Genomic DNA, 16,623 nt, shown 5'->3' on the forward strand with positions numbered 1-16,623 from the left:
AACGTGTCCGCATCCAATAATATTGCAAAATGCACATAGCTAGCTAAACCCACAATTTTATATCAATGCTTTGTGGACTGTGTGTCATCCATTGTAGTTGATCACAGCTGTTGCTAAAATAAGGTAATTGTTAGCAGCTGCCTTTCAGTGATACGATAAGTGTCCACAAGAGGGCACCAGATGTCCCTAAAAAGGCCTTGTTGTTGCCTAAGAAAACAAAGTGCCCAAACATTGAAACATAAATTTGTCCTGACACTGCAAAGCTAGGCACTAGAGTTGAAGTTGATTTCAACTTGCAATGGGCAGCCAGCTTTCTTCTAGTATGAGGACAATCACACCCTCTTCAGCATCTCTGAAAACTTGGTGCAAATGAGCCGCTATTTCACATAATATCTCCTGAAGTTTCTGTAGCCTTGACAAGATTGACCACATAATTTCATTCACTCCACTACAAGCACAGGTCTCATAGTGCCTTGCAGCTAGTCTACAGGAAACATACATTACAACGCAGTAATTACAACGACCAACCTTTACAACGCAACTGTTACAACGCAACTACCTTTACATCGCATGCCATTACAGTGCATGCCATTAAATTGCATGTCATTACAACGCATGCCATTACAACGCATACCATTACAACGCATGCCATTACAATGCATTATAAGGTAAGTAATGCAGATTTTTTTAGTATTAGGGTGGGTATGGTTTTTGGGGTACATGGGAATAGTAATTTTTATCCCTACACTATCCAACACTTTCCCTACTGTTGCACACACTGGAGTGGGAATAGTAACTTTTTACCACTACTCTTTCCAACACTTAGTAATTTTTACCCCTACACTATCCAACACCTACCCTACTGTTGCACTTACTGGAATGGGAGTAATAATTTTTACCCCTACACTATCCAACACTTACCCTACTGTTGCCTTAAAAGTATTATGCATTGTATTAGTATGTGTTGTAATGGTATGCTTTGTAATGGAATGCGTTGTAATGGTAGTTTTGAAAAATGCATTGTAATGGCATGCTTTGTAATATCATGCAATGTAATGGCAGTTGCAATGTAAAGACTGCGTTGTAAAAGCATGCATTGTAATTGCATGCGATGTAACATCATATATTGGTTGTCAGCGTTGAGGATCTGGACTTGTATTTATGATCGCATACAAAAATTATAGTGTACACTACTAGTGAGTGCAGACCATAACGTAACCACATACATTTTTGAGTTTTTGTTCTATTTTTGGTTAATATTGCCAGTATTGCTCCTGGACAACAAGAAGAACCTCTGTCCGTGTAACTGAAGGTGACTGTCCTTGTGCTTGTGTGCTGTTTCTTGGATTGGCCTGCAGTGGTTACTACTGGACTTGGAAGAAGAGGAAAAGGACTTTGAAGGAACTTTTATTTTATCTTGCTACAACAATCACCCAAGGGCTAGAAGTGAGCTAGCCTCCTGCTGGAGTCTCAGGCACATCAGACTCCACCACCAGCCTCCTGTTTCATCCCAGCAAGGATTTCTATCTGCAGGTGAGGCTCCTGTGAGTTCCAGGGCCTCTTGTTCTACTACAGAGAAGAGAGTGCTGAAAATCATCGCTAACGTTTGTGAGCCGCCGCAGCTGAAGCACGTACGAAAAATCATCGCGCTGCTACTGCTGAGTGCTCGCTACCGGAGATCATCGCATCACATGTTTGTGGGCTGCCAAATGCTCGCTGACCTCAAGATTATCGCATCGCACGTTTGCGGGCTGCCAAAGGCTCGCTAACCCGAAGATCATCGCATCGCATGTTTGCAGGCCTCCAAGTGCTTGCTAACCAAAGATCATTGCTTCGAGTTCATCGCTTCACGACATCGCAGCGCGGACGCCGGGCGTCCGCTTTTTTCATCGCATCGCACCCGGATCGTCGCTCCCTCATGGAGCACCATTTGTTCTCATCGCAACAGGGTCGCACACGTAACAGGCGCATCACCCTCCCTTGCGGCAAGGATTTCAACGCATCGCCGGCTTAGCGTGGAGAAGTTTGTCGCCTTGTCCTGCACACAGATCAGCGCATCATCGTCCCTTGCGGCAAGTATTCAACACATCGCTGGTCTCGTGTAAGGAAAATCATCGCTACAGCTCCTTAGCAACATTTTGGTTGTTTTGCTACAGAATCCAGGTACTTTGTAAGTAAAAGGGTCACAGAGACCACTGCTTTGAACTGAACTCCTCTTTGCACACTTTAAACTATTTTTGCAGCCTTTCAAGAGTAACCCTATTTTTCTAGGAATGTGGATTTTTACTGTTATTGGTCTTGTGTTAAGTGTATATATTAAGATACTTATTTTTATAACTACTTGTGTGGTGTCCCTTTGTAGTGTTCCTCACTGTGTTACTGTGTATGGTCATAAATGCTTCACACACTGCCTCTGAGATAAGCCTAGCTGCTTGTGCTACGTTACCACAGGGTTGAGCAGGGGTTATCAAAGGGTGTAGCCGCTTACTCTGACTTAGGAAGAAGGGTCCCTACTTGGACAGTGGCAAGCCATTGCCTCGCCACTTACTGTGCTGTTCGCATCATGGAGCGCGCAGGTACACACACCTACAGCATCACTTATCCCCCTAACCTCACAAAAAAATCAGCCAAACGTTTCAAGCACAACTTTATAAAACTTCACCCCAAAACTCTCTTCGCAGATCCTTATTTCTCACCACACAGCGGGATTACTACCACTGATATCATTTTCCACACGAAACGAAGAGCCCAATGGAGAAAAGCATTCCTAGTTTCTCTCTTGATCTCTTCCACGAGGAAAACCGCGCATGGTACAGCTTTCGATATTTTCCCCTCCCAGCTCTTTCATGCGACAGCTACTATCACCATATACAATAACAGAACTATCCTCATCCAAGCCACAGACCGTAATTTAAATCTCTTGGACAACATCTTCCCCATCATTTAAAACCTGGTGTCTAAACCCCAATTGGCTACTCAATCCGCTCTCTGCGCTAGCACAGAACTGATAACACCGCCCACCCTGGCAATCAGTCTTGCCCCTCTACCACCCTGTTGGCTACTGTTGCCCACACAACTTACCCCTCCCCCTACACACCGCACATCACCTCATCCATACCACCCTGCACGCCTGCCACCCACGCCCTTCGTCTGCCCTGGCCACCACGGGAATCGGTTTCTTACGGCACTCCCTCCCTGAACACCCCTCCCATCAACACACCACACATCACCTCACCTAACCCAACCCACACACTCTACCGCCCAGCATGACTGAGACAGCATGTGCTCCTCCCTTAGATTTGGACCCCCTCTTCTTAAGCCCATTACTCCCTTCCCCCCTAACAGCTTAGCCCCAATAGACACCATCTCTACCATTACTTCATCTATGCCCCATACTGCTTCTCCTTACATATATTCCCCACAGCACAGCCACCCCCCCCACGTAGACTGCTGGCACATAACATGATACCCCACCATCTATCTGAAACCACGCCTCCCTCAGAGCAAGCCACCCTCCCTACTACCGTTCCTTCTATTCCCACACCCACACAACAGCCAGCCACCCCCACAATGCTCCCATCTACACTCACGACCCACCCACACACACGCATGGCAATGCCTCCACCACTATGCATACCTGCAACCGCTCACACACCCAACCTGATTTCAGCGCAGCCATCCACATGCATAACACAGCCACCAACCTCACTCATATCCGCACCAGACCCAAGACTAGACAAAATTATGACCGCACTTCACCAAATTAAAACAGAGCTCCATTCTTTTAAGGAGGTATTGTCGAGACAATCATGGTGTTCTATTCCCTCAAAAACCTCTAAATCAAACGAGCGCACGTACCACATCTCATCCACCTCTAAAATTTCTCCACCCAGTTGGAAAACAGTTCCTTCCCAAAATACACTAACACGCCCAAGGCGTAGCATCAATCTGCTCTCGGAGAGCGATCTTCTCTCTCTTCTACACTCTTACGAACCCTCTCTCTCCAACTCCTTTACATCCTCTCAGATGACCATCCCGACTATCCCCCTCAACCCCTTCAGATCCGTTACCCACAACAACAGAAGAGTCAGCGATAACAACCTAAGAAGAGTCCCTCTCACTCAGGACCCCTCCTCTTCCCTCATCTCACCCCGTCTTAAATGCACACTTCTAAACAGTAGATCGGCCTCTAGACACGCAGCTGATATAGCTGACCTCATAATTTCACAGGAGTTGGACCTGATAATGTTAACTGAAACCTGGCTAACAGAATCCTCCACCCCACTCATCGACATTCTAGTGCCACCTTACTACGACATCATTAGATTGGACAGAACAGACAAGATAGGGGAGGTATAACCTGTATACATCATAGCAACATCACCATAAACAGAGCCATATCGCCAATTTTCCCCTTGTGCGAATACTTATGCCTGGACATTAGTTGCAATGGCAAACCAGTATGCTCACTCCACATCATCATCTATCATCCTCCAGGAGACAACCTCCTCTTCACTGAACACCTCATGGATATGATCTCAACTAACAACGGGCGGCAAAATACCCAAATATTCCTTGGCGACTTCAATCTCCATTGGAATGACAACGACGACGCAGCGGTCAACAGCCTCAAAAACTTCCTGGATTATCTAGCCCTCACCCAATCCTGCAACAGCCCGACACACAATAAAGGCTCAACCCTTGATCTTATAATCTCCAAAATTGACGTCATTCAGTTGGAGTCGATCCAACCCTGTGACTGGTCGGACCATCATATTATCTCCTTCTATATCAAGGAAACTATAAAACTCAACTCGGCTCAATCCACAAAACCAAAGATCTGGAAAAGAGACTTGAAAAAACTCAATCCCAACACATTACCCTCTTCCAGCTACAACCTGCTTCAGCCCCCTGTAGGCACCTCCGACGTCCATGTTCTCACCAACCACTACCTCAACTCCACGACCACGATAATCAATGAGGTAGCCCCCTGCAATTTAAGAGAGTTTCCACGAAAGACTCTAAGCCCTGGTACAACGGTCTTCTTAACGAGGATAGACGAGCCCTTAGAACCCTGGAACGCAACTGGAGATCAGTCCCATCTGCTAATCACCTCAAGGTATTAAGGAAATAGAGAAACGCCTACTACAAAAAGATCAAGCGCACTAAAGCAGACTTCTTCAGCCACCAATTAGACCAAGCAAAAAATCGTCCCAAAACACTTTTCGAGTTAAGCAAAACTCAATCCAAGGACGCTCCTCAAAGGCTACAAGACTTAGCTCACCCACAACCCAACTGTGAAGAATTCTCTACCTTTTTTAATCAGAAGACCGACAACATAAAGAAGGATCTCCTCAATGACCGATTACTACACACTGCTCCTCATACGAAAACCCCCACCTCACTACCAACCGCGCCATGCCAAATCCCCTCTAAGTTTGGCCCCAAAAACGATGCAGCCTGGTCTTCCTTTGACACTTACACTGAAGAGGCTTTAGGCAAGATTCTCAAAGCCCTGAAACCGGCCAATCACCTCACCGACCCTCTCCCTGCAAACGCTGTTAAAGACCTTACACCATGGCTTCTTCCACTCTGGACCAAAATCGTTAACAGCTCACTTCAACAAGGCTGCATCCCAGACCCCCTCAAAGTAGGAGAGGTTTCACCCATCCTAAAGAAACCTACAGCTGACCCTACGGACCGTAACAACTATCGTCCTATATCCAATATTCCCACCTTGGCCAAACTACTTGAAAAATGTGTACACCACCAATTGACTAAACATATTGATCACTTTGACCTCCTAAATAAACACCAATCAGGTTTCAGAGCAGGCCACAGCACTGAGTCAGTCATGACACACATTATTGACAATGCGCTACAAATCCTTGACCAGAACGGATCTTGGCCACTCATCCTACTAGACCTATCCTCAGCCTTTGATACGGTCAAACACGAGAATCTAATAGATCTCCTGAACCATAGAATGGGTTTATCAGGGACAGTTTTAAACTGGTTTACCTCTTTCCTTCATAACCGTACACAAAAATTCAAGGTCAACAACACTCTCTCCAAATCCTTACCAGTAACGTTGGGAGTTCCGCAAGGGTCTTCACTTTCTCCGACATTGTTTAACCTGTTCATGGAACCTCTCACCGAAATTCTTCATGAATCTAACGTACAATTTCATATGTACGCTGACGAGAAAACAACTCTATCTTAAGATCAACACCCTAGAAGACCTTAAGGTGCTTAACTCCACACTCAGGAACACCCAGTCTTGGCTAGCAGAAAACCATCTCAAATTGAACTTTCTAAAAACAGAATTCCTCCTTATAGCTCCACCTGCCAAAGTCCCCTTAATGCAAGACTTGATCAAACAGCTTACTGCACTCAACGTTCAACCAACCATTGTGGACTCAGCGAAATCTTTGGGAATTACTCTTGACAGCAACCTCACTATGCAAAAACACATTAGCAAAGCTACAAAGGGAGCAAACTTCCAGATAAACACACTGAGGAAGCTGAAACCCCTCCTGCCAGTCGATGACTTCAAGCTGGCAGTACAAGCTCTAGTTATCCCTCGTGTGGAGTACGGAAGTGTCTCTTAATGTGGCCTCCCAAAAGCTACAACAGCGCCCCTAAGAGCCTCAATAAGCGCTGCAGCGAGACTCATTACTGGCTCAAAAAGAAGTTCACACATTTCCCCAGACTTAAAAGCCTTGAACTGGCTACCGCTTGAAACCAGAATCCACCTAAAAATAGCATGCATGACACATAAAGCCCTACATCATAATACACCCAGCTACCTCACACAGAAACTGATGATCTCTGGTGGTCTAAGATCCTCAAGGAGTGCTGAAAACCTACTACTGAAACCTCAAAGGTTCAACAAGAAGAAAACATATGAACAATCCTTCTTGGGGATGGTGCCCAGAATATGGAACACACTTCCCCCTGAAACCAGACTGAATGTCTCTACCATCATCTTTCAAAAAGGAAATTAAAGCGATTCTCATGGCAAAATTCCCCTGAACACAATCTAAATAGACACCGAGTTCTACAGCTCCCTTACTAGTATGCCGTACTATGTTAAGGCTCCAACTAAACACCCGACTCACTTTTTTTGCCCTTGACTTGACTCAATGGGGATGTTTCCTGTTATGTACCCTACTGCTGTTTGCACAAAATGTTTTATATACGAGTGTTACCTGCATATATTTTTTTGTATAACTAACAGTTGTTTAATGTAAAGCGCTCTGAGATCCGCAAGGATCTTGTTCGCGCTCTATAAAACTCTCAAAATAAATAAATAAAAATAAATATATTCTAGTCTACTAAAACAGAGTTCTAGATTACAAATTAGAAAGTCCTGGTGTTTTCTGAAGGTCAAATGGTTTGTTGTGGATTGTTAGCATAGAGACTGCTGGGATGAATATTTATATTTCTGGGTCTATTCACCAAGGTGTTTTGGAGCATGTAAAGTAGTACTCCTGCAGTACTCTTTAATGTACTCCTACATGTCTTTTTGAATTAGTCACAAAACATCTAAAATAGGAATAAAATGGGAATATTAACGTGTAATTTATACAAATAGAAAGGAGTGTCCTCCTGTGCTTTTACTAATAAGAAGTTGGGCGCGATTGACAGAGGCATGTAAGAGTACATAAAGGAGTTCTCTTGTAGTACTACATGCTGTTCTTATAAATGCTTTTGTGAATCACAACTTCTCCCCTCATCAATATTTCTATGCAGTTTTGTGAGTTTTTCACGATGGACATTTTAATTGTGATACTTGTATAAAGTGTCTCAAGGGCAAATATTTTTGGATGCACTGCAGCTTCTGACGCTAGAGGAGTCAGACTGTGCCTTTGATGAAATGCCACTGAGCAAAAACAAAAGAAAACAAAGTGCTTCACATACAACCAAACAGAACTCCAGCATAAGACCACCTGCTGTCATTCTATTGTGTGAGACCACTATGTTAGTTTTTAGGTTTGATCATTCAGTTGTGGTGTTAGCTAAAATGCTTCTAATATTTAAAATATATATATAATAAAAAAAACATGGGAGGTTTCATCTGCATCTATTGTGTTTTTCTGCTTCTCAGGGATATTTTTGGAGGGGCCCACAAGCCCTGATGTGGAGTGCCAGGGGATAAGGGGGCCTTGCTAGAGGCCCCCAATGTCACTTTCCAACAGACTTTCCATGTCGGAAAGGCTGACAGTCTGTCGGAAACTTACATCATAATCCCAACGGCAGAAACACTGTCCTTAAGGGAGTATTAGGGGTTTCTGACCGACTGATGGGGTCCATAAGCCCATAAGAAAGCTTTGGTCGGTCCCTCCGACTGCTGCCTCCGACCGCACACATCATAATGCGTTGGTCGGACCACAGCAGTAAATGCGGTTTGAACCGCAACCGACAAGCCGTCGGTTGCGGTCCGAACTGCATCTATTGCCATTTGTGTTCCCTGAGCCTTTTCTGATCGGTGCACAGCCACACTGCCACACCAGATGATACGTACCTTTCCTGCTGGCCCGGAAGAAGGGGCCGTGATGAGTCACGTAGGCACCGGAGCACAATAAAAGTCCACAAGGCGCCCGCAGCGCGATAACCCTTTCTGATCGGTGCACAGCTGCACTGCCGCACCACTTGATACTTGCCTTGCCTGCCGGCCCTGGAGTAGGGGCCATGATGAGTCACGTAGGCGCCGGAGCGGCATAAAAGTTCAAAAGGCGCCCGCAATGCGGGAGCCTATTCTGATCGGTGCACAGCCGCACTGCCACACCAGCTGATACTTGCCTTGCCTGCCGGGCCGGGAAGAGGGGCCCCGATGAGTCCCGTAGGCACCTGAACACCATAAAAGATTCACAAGATGCCCCGCAGCGTGGGATGCGTTTGGGGCGTGCCTGGGCTCGGCCCAGGCGAAGACCAGGCCAAGACAAGCCAGTCTTAACCCATCAAAGCCCGGAAGAGGCTGGGCTGGGCTACTCTTCTTACTTCTGGACCCCTGGACCACGGACTTTGAGGACTCTATTGCTGCATTGCTGCAGCTGGTGCCTGCCTGCTGCCTGATATTTGCTGGGGTGGGACTTCCCACAGGAAGGTGGATAGGAGCCTACCGCCCCAAAGGCACAGTCTCTGGTAGATCCCGCCCACGGAGGAAGAGGCTGTGCTGGGCCGCCCTCGTACATCGATCCCAGGGAGAGGCACTATAAAGGTACTGTGCGTTACACCCCATTACAGATGGACATTTGTTCCAACTTCGCGGGAAACTCTATAGTTACTCATACTGACTTATAGTGGCTTATATTGGCTACTTTAAGACCCTGCATATTGTTCTTAGCCCACAAATGTAAGACACACCACGCCTAATTTTTAGAAAAATCACGCAACTACAATACTACCACTGTTTGCTTATGGTAGTATAATATTTTATACTACATATGGTATTTTTCCTGGTATAGCACGCCTGAGAGGCCAAAATGGTTAAGCGTAAAGAGGCAGCTCAACCATCAGCTGTCGATACCCCCCACAACCATCAACTCGTTTTTAGTACGTGCAGTTAGCGTCATTACTAGAGGAAATTGATAGGGACAGAATGCTGCTTGTCACTAGGGTTAGGAGCAACGGCGGGCGGGGTAGCTAGCGATGGCAATGAGTCAGTAATAGTAGCGAATGTGCAACTGGAGGGGGTAAATAACACCGGGGGCCACTAAAGGGTGGGTCCCTCAAAATACACCAGAACTAGAACCAAATACCAAATACATAGACCCACCACACCGAAGAGGAAAAAAAGGTGTAAGAAGGCCCAAGTAACAGCTGGTGGCTCAAAAGGTGAGAAAAGATCCATCCAGAAACCCATTGAAACTGCAAGTGAGAGCACAACCAATCTAGACACCCCTCTGAACACGCAACTGGCCCAAATAGTAGCCTACATAGTAACTAAAATAGATGACCTGCTAAACCTGATCTGTGAAAAAATTGATAAATTGATTTGTGAAATGCATATGGTTAGCTCCTCTTATAGGAGCACTAATAGCGGTACTGAGAGGGGGGGAAACAACGTTGGGGGGGGCACCCAATATACTGCTACAGATAATAGCTCCCATAGATGTGGCAACAAATAATGTGGCAAGTAGCGATCAGTGCAGGGGTACCAATGATCTTACAACTGTAGAGCACAATCCAGGGAACCCGAGACCATTTATGCCACCATGGTTACCACTGGTACTTGTACACAGCAGACCACGAGAATCCAAGACCACCCAAAGCAAAGGGATATGACTGGCTTGGAGCAATACCCCTTAAGGTATACTTCGATGGGGAATAGCGTCATTCATAGGGGAGGAGCTGGTGTTTTGAAAAATCTGCCACCGGAATGCTGCCCTTACATTGCAGTTTTAGTTAATGTCCCCCCTCTGGGACCAGACCAAAAGGAAACTCATGATACCCTAAAAAAAAGAGTGGTACATTGGCTTCATACGAACTCACGATACCCAGTGGCAGGAGCTGACCAGATACGACTGACACGAAGAGTGAGCTGGATCGGCCCTCTCCGGAAGAACCTTAAAGGAGATTGTTTAATTATGAATTTTAGAGACCCTAGCTGGGCAATAAATACCCTAGTGAGGGCAATCCCTCCCATTCACCTGGACCAGAATGTGTCACTACAACCCCTGGGTTTCTTCTATATGCACTTAAGTCTTTCCCTATATGCTGAGGGTGGGATTGAGAGTCTACGTACGATCCCAGACATAGAAATCCAAGCTCGCTACACATTGCCCATTTCAAATAGGTACCAAGCTCTGAGCACCTTGCAGGAAAATGATTGACATGAACCTGACCACCCCTAAAGGGTTAAGATCATACCATCTAATGATGGGAAGAAGGATTATGACAGAGGGTATACAGATGTTACTGCCCTAACTCATAACGATCACATGCTGAGAGTACCATTTCGCCTTGCACTAGTCAATGTGAGGATTATGGGAATATGGGCCAGATGTACGACCTGCAAAATAGTGCCTCGCAAATTGTGACTCATTTGCGACTCACAATTTGCGAGGCACTATTTGGCAAGTACAACAGTGTGTGTAATACTGTTTGCGATTCCCAATAGGGTTGCAAATTGCAAGGCTCATAAATATTAATGAGCCTCTCACAATTTGCGAGCCCATTGGGAATGACAGGGCCTTCCAGGGATGGTGGTCTGCTGGGCTCAGCAGACCACCATGTCTGGGACTGCTTTTAAATGAAGCAGTTTTTTTAAAAAATGTAGCCCATTTTCCTTAATAATACATGTTTTCGTTTAATTTTTTAAGGGCAGGTAGTGGTCCCTGGGACCACTGCCTGCCCTTAAAAAATATTTTCAGTGACAGTCACAAAGTGGAAGGGGTCCCCTGGGGACCCCTTCAAAAATTGCGCCTGCATTACCACCCTCTTGAAGAAGGTGGTAATTTGCGAGTGTTTTGTGATCGCAATTGCGGTCACAAAACGTTCATACATTGCTTTGCGGACGCTATTAGGAAGGGAACGCCCCTTCCTAATAGCGAGGCGCAATTCCTAAATAGCGAGTTGAAAATAAATGATGACTCGCTATTTAGGAATTGTATATGGCCCTCGGCCATTTTGCATGCGCAAACGGGTCGCAAACCCGTTCGCGCATGCAATTTAGGGTCGTACATCTGGCCCTATGTCTTCTACTGATAAACTAGGGCACATAATGGATAATGGTTATAAAATTGCAACATGGAACATTGCTGGTCTAATAAGTAAAGAAGGACTCCCTAGGATTGCATGACTTTATCAATGAACTTGATGGGATTTGTTTAGTAGATGCTTGGTGTACCGCCCCTATTTATTTTGAAGGATTCTCTTCACATTGGATACAGGCTGTACCATCCTCTGCTGGTAGGGTGAAAGGGGGGCTTTTTATCCTTGTTTCAAATAAGTTACCGGTGAATATAAAGAGGGTTGTCACGATTGGGGTACACACTCAAATAATGTGGCTGACCTCTAAAGGAGGAAGGGATTTGGTTGTGGTCCATTTTTACAATAATGTGTTTGATTCTACCCGTAGTAAAGTAATTTTAGAGTTGCATAAGGGGTTGGATATCCTACTGATTTCAATCAATAAGAGCATTGTGATCATTTGGTTTGGGGATATTAATATCCAAATTTGCTCTCTGTCTACTACTCAGGTATGTGTGGTGAAAAACGAACAGGGGGACGACTGCATACATTACCCACATAACGATTAAGGTGGAGCTTTGAACTTAATGATTGCTAAGTACAACTTAGAATTGTCACAGTGTGCCCGCGAGAGTCATGGTAACCTGATTCCAACCTTCATAGGAAGAATTCTACATCTATCATCGATCATGAGTTGATTTCCTCTAGTGTAAGCAGCCTGTGTTCTACTCCAAAGGTAGCCCAGCTAGCAATGAGCGATCATAACTGTATCATAATGACAGTTTATTTCTAGGGTAAAAAGGATATAGCCCATCCAAGTGCCATAATTAATATCACCCCAATAAGATCTAGCAGGGCTCGTATTAAAAGGGATGGAGTGGACCCCATTAAAGTCTTACATGAAATCCTCATAAAATGTGGTGAAGAGATCCCCTATTGTCTTAACGATGTTGTCATTCCCATCCAGCATACTATTAAATTTACTAATATTAATGCTATTATTAATGGGATATTGATCCTCCCAAACAAGGCAAAAAACAGACAACGTAGAAGTTGGTCTGGCCATACATGTACACTAGCCTCAAATCAACTGAAACGGGCTCCACATTGCCAACCCAGAGACAATGTTATAATCAAAACCCTACGGTTTAATTATAAAACTGCCCTTTCAGCCAGGAAAAGGGAATTACAGGAGGCAGCTTAGGATAAGCTAACCGTGGCTGCAGAAACCATTTTTAAAGAATGATTAGTTTCCTGAGTTGTTATCTCACGTTACATGCGAAGCTTGGGTTGCTCACTTCTCAAGTATTTTTAACCCATCAGATCATGAAGTGGGGAGAGCACTGAGTATAACACAGCATAACTGGCCCACCTTACCATTAAACATTACAATTGAGGAGGTATAGATGGGCCTGAAGGGAAGCACTAGGGGGAAAGCCCTGGGCCCAGACGGGGTCCCTGTAGACATATACAAAGCTGCAACAGATTTATGGGGGTCCATTCTCACCAGGGTATTTAACTCAGCTGTGACAAAACACATTCCCCCTTCATGGGACAAGTCTGTTATTATCCCCATTTTTAAGAAGGGCAACAAATCATAAGCAAAAAACACTGCCGCTTATCGCTTCTAGACTCCACAGTCAAGGTGATGAGCAAAGTCCTTTTAATGAGGTTAGAAGAGTGGGCAAACGAAAAGGTGATACTCTCCCCAGTACAATATGGCTTTAGGAAAGGGGTGGGGACTATAGCGCAGTGCATAAATTTGACTTATTAATAGGCAAATATACCTGTGTAAAAGAAGGGAGATTGTACCCATGCTTCGCAGACCTTAGTAGTGAATTTAACCTCGTCGACCATTCAATTCTGTGGCGAACTCTGTTTAGCCTGGGTGCACCTAAACCAATTATTTGTTTTCTTGCGAGGCTCTATGAGACGCTGTCAAGTAAAGTACGATATGGGACGGGGGCGAATGCACGTCAAACTTTGATGTGAAACGAGGCATTTGTCAGGGCTGTGTCCTCGCCCCGCTCCTCTTCTCATTGTTCATCAATGAGGTGGACAAGGTCCTGCAACTGGTACAAGTTGATGCCCCGCAAATCTCTGGGAGTCCTATCTCAGTGCTGCCATATGCTAAAATCTTTTTTAAAAATGTTTGTTCCTGTTTAATGTATTATAATTTCAAAAACTGCTTTTTTGGTTGTCTGTACATACCGAATAAAGCTTATATTGAATTGAATTGAATTGTGTTCCCTGAGTATTTTGCCAGATATTGTGTCCTGACAGAAAAAAAACACTGAAAAGCGGTATCATGCTCTCTTCAAAAGAAAAACCTCAGTCTCTGAATTTGTCATTTAGCATCTTGACTTTAATTGTAATAAACTACTGATTCATAAAGGTCACTTATACTTTTGAGTAAGATTACACTTTTAAATAAGTTTACTACTTTTTGGCATTCACAAACTTACACTTTTGTAGTAACTTACACGTTTGGTCAGTTCAGCACTACAAATGGCCTAACACTGCTACTATAACAACTTCCCATAGAAAATAATGGAGGTAGGAACTTACTACAAATGTGTAAATTACTACAAAAGTGTAAGTTACTACAGTTTGTAGAATGCTGAAAAGTAGTAAACTTACTCAAAAGTTTAAGTTACTACAAAGTGCAGATCATAAATAGAACCTTTTAGAAGGTTTTGTAGTTCCACTGTAGTACTACAAACCGTACTACAAAGTGCAGTTTGTGTATAAGACCGTTAGTTTGCACTTATGATTAGAAATCGACTCAGAATTGAATCCGAAGTATTCTTAGGGGCTTGAGTTAAAGTTAGCTAGCATTTCGAACTGGAAATTTGATACTTTCATTTTGAAAAAACATTTCACTTCCTAATTCTAAACCTGCTTCATTTTTTTCAGTTGCAATTTAGATTTATACATAAAATGCTAATATACTTTGGAGAGTGAAGTTCCAGATGCAAAATTATTCATGTGAAGGTTTGCTTAAAATCTTACAACTAATGAACAGTTGAAGAGGAATACTCAGAAAAAGATTGTTTTAATATTAGAGACAGTCCCAATACTTTAGAGTTGAATTCTAGTGTCTTGTAGAGTACCTAGAATATGATCCTAGATTCTTTATTGAAATAGTTTTTTACTGCTATTTGAGGAGACACTGAAGAAAGATTATGTATATAACAAACACACATACAGCTATATCTTTCATAAAATATGTATTTTATAGTCACCGTGCCTCACAAATAGTCACTCTTTACAAAGTTTGTAATACATACTTAAATTAGTCAAACGGAAGCTTGGTTGTTTGAAGACCTCTGTTTGTTGAACTCGAAGATTGCCTTTTTGGCAGCTTAAGATGTGTCACTAATTGAAAAGGTGCTACATTTGCATAAGTAAGGCCCCAAACAGATCTAAATGGTGATTATGGACCATGCAGCAATGCACCCTGACACCATAAACAGATGTGCAAGTGGAAAACTGATAAGATACTCACATTTTGGACTCCCAAAATTAGTGAGCAGGGTGGCATCATTCATTTCCAGGATAAAGTGAGGAGGGACAGTCAGGAGGATGTGAGCTGGCTGAATCGACATATTCCCGGGATAAAGTGAGCACACTGAACAATAAGTTTCAAAGAGGACATGAGCAGGTTAGATCCACCTGTTCTCAGGATGATGTGAATTGGGGGATCCACATGTTTCAAACTTAATCAGTGTAGATCCACATGTATTCAAGAGAAATCAAGCTAGATAGATCTACACATTTCAAGGGTGTAATGAAGGGGAATCCACATGTTTTCAGGAAGCTGATATTGTGGCGGAAGCCCATGTTCCCAGGGACCAATCTGGACATGATCAGATTGTATCCACCTGTTCACAGGATGTAGTGAGCATGGGGTTCACCGTGTTTCCAGAAGGACATGAGCAAGCTTGGTCCACCAGTTCTCAGGATGAAGTAAGCATGGAATCCACACATTTCCAGGAGCACAGGACCAGGTCCGAACCACTTGTTCCCACAATGAAGTGACCAGAGGATCCACATGTTTTCAGGAGGACATGAGCAGGTTGGTTACACCTGTTCCCACAATGAAGTAAGAAAGAAGATTCAAAAGTTTTAAGGAGGACTGGAGCAAACAAAATCCACATTTTTAAAGGATGAAATGAGTTGGGCAAACCCTACATTTTAAGGGGGAACATGATTAGGGTGGGTCTATAGGTTTCACATGAGTTGGGAGATCCACATGTATCCAGGAAGACATGAGTAGGGTAGATCCATTTGTCTCAGGATGCAGTAAATATGATGGAGTCACATGTTACCAAGAACAAGTCAACACAGTAGATCCAGATGTTCATAAATAAAGTCAGCAAGGTGTACCTACAGCTATCAGGCCCACATAGGCCCCAGAGGAAGCAAACTAAGTGGACCCACATGCCTCCTGATACTCATGTGGACCAGGCTGCATTACGTGTGTGAAATGGTCATTATATATAACTCTCATGGTAAGAGAACATATGTTTCAAAGAAAGGCCTGTGATTTTCCTTACTCTCCTGTATTCTGGGAGACCAGATGTAGTTATGCCCAAGGAAAACTCATTTGAATCCCAGGAAAATAATAACATACCTACCATGTGTACATTTTCTTAATGCCAAAATGATCAGCGGTTATTGTTACAATGGGCCACTAGAAGATGCATTTACATGCATACCACTATGTGTAGCATACACTATCTTTAATGCAGCTTTGTTCACAAAGATTGTGAAATTCTCCAGTGAACTGTAATATGATGTAGGATTTCCAAGGCACACTAATCACATTAGCATTCTACTGTTAGTTTTATACACGTTAAACTTAAAACATCATGGGACCATTGGGTAGTAAGATGCATCCTTGAAAAAACAAAATGTTACTCT

The 16,623-nt window shown here is 43.8% G+C and overlaps 1 protein-coding gene across 2 annotated transcripts in view; it reads right to left on the reverse strand.

Annotated features, from left to right (window-relative positions):
- Positions 1-16,623, reverse strand: part of GADL1 (GAD like acidic amino acid decarboxylase 1) — a 618,248-nt gene that overhangs the window by 465,611 nt on the left and 136,014 nt on the right. The window lies entirely within an intron of this gene.

This window comes from Triturus cristatus, chromosome 10, assembly GCF_964204655.1.
Source record: "Triturus cristatus chromosome 10, aTriCri1.1, whole genome shotgun sequence".
Taxonomy (NCBI): Eukaryota; Metazoa; Chordata; class Amphibia; order Caudata; family Salamandridae; genus Triturus; species Triturus cristatus.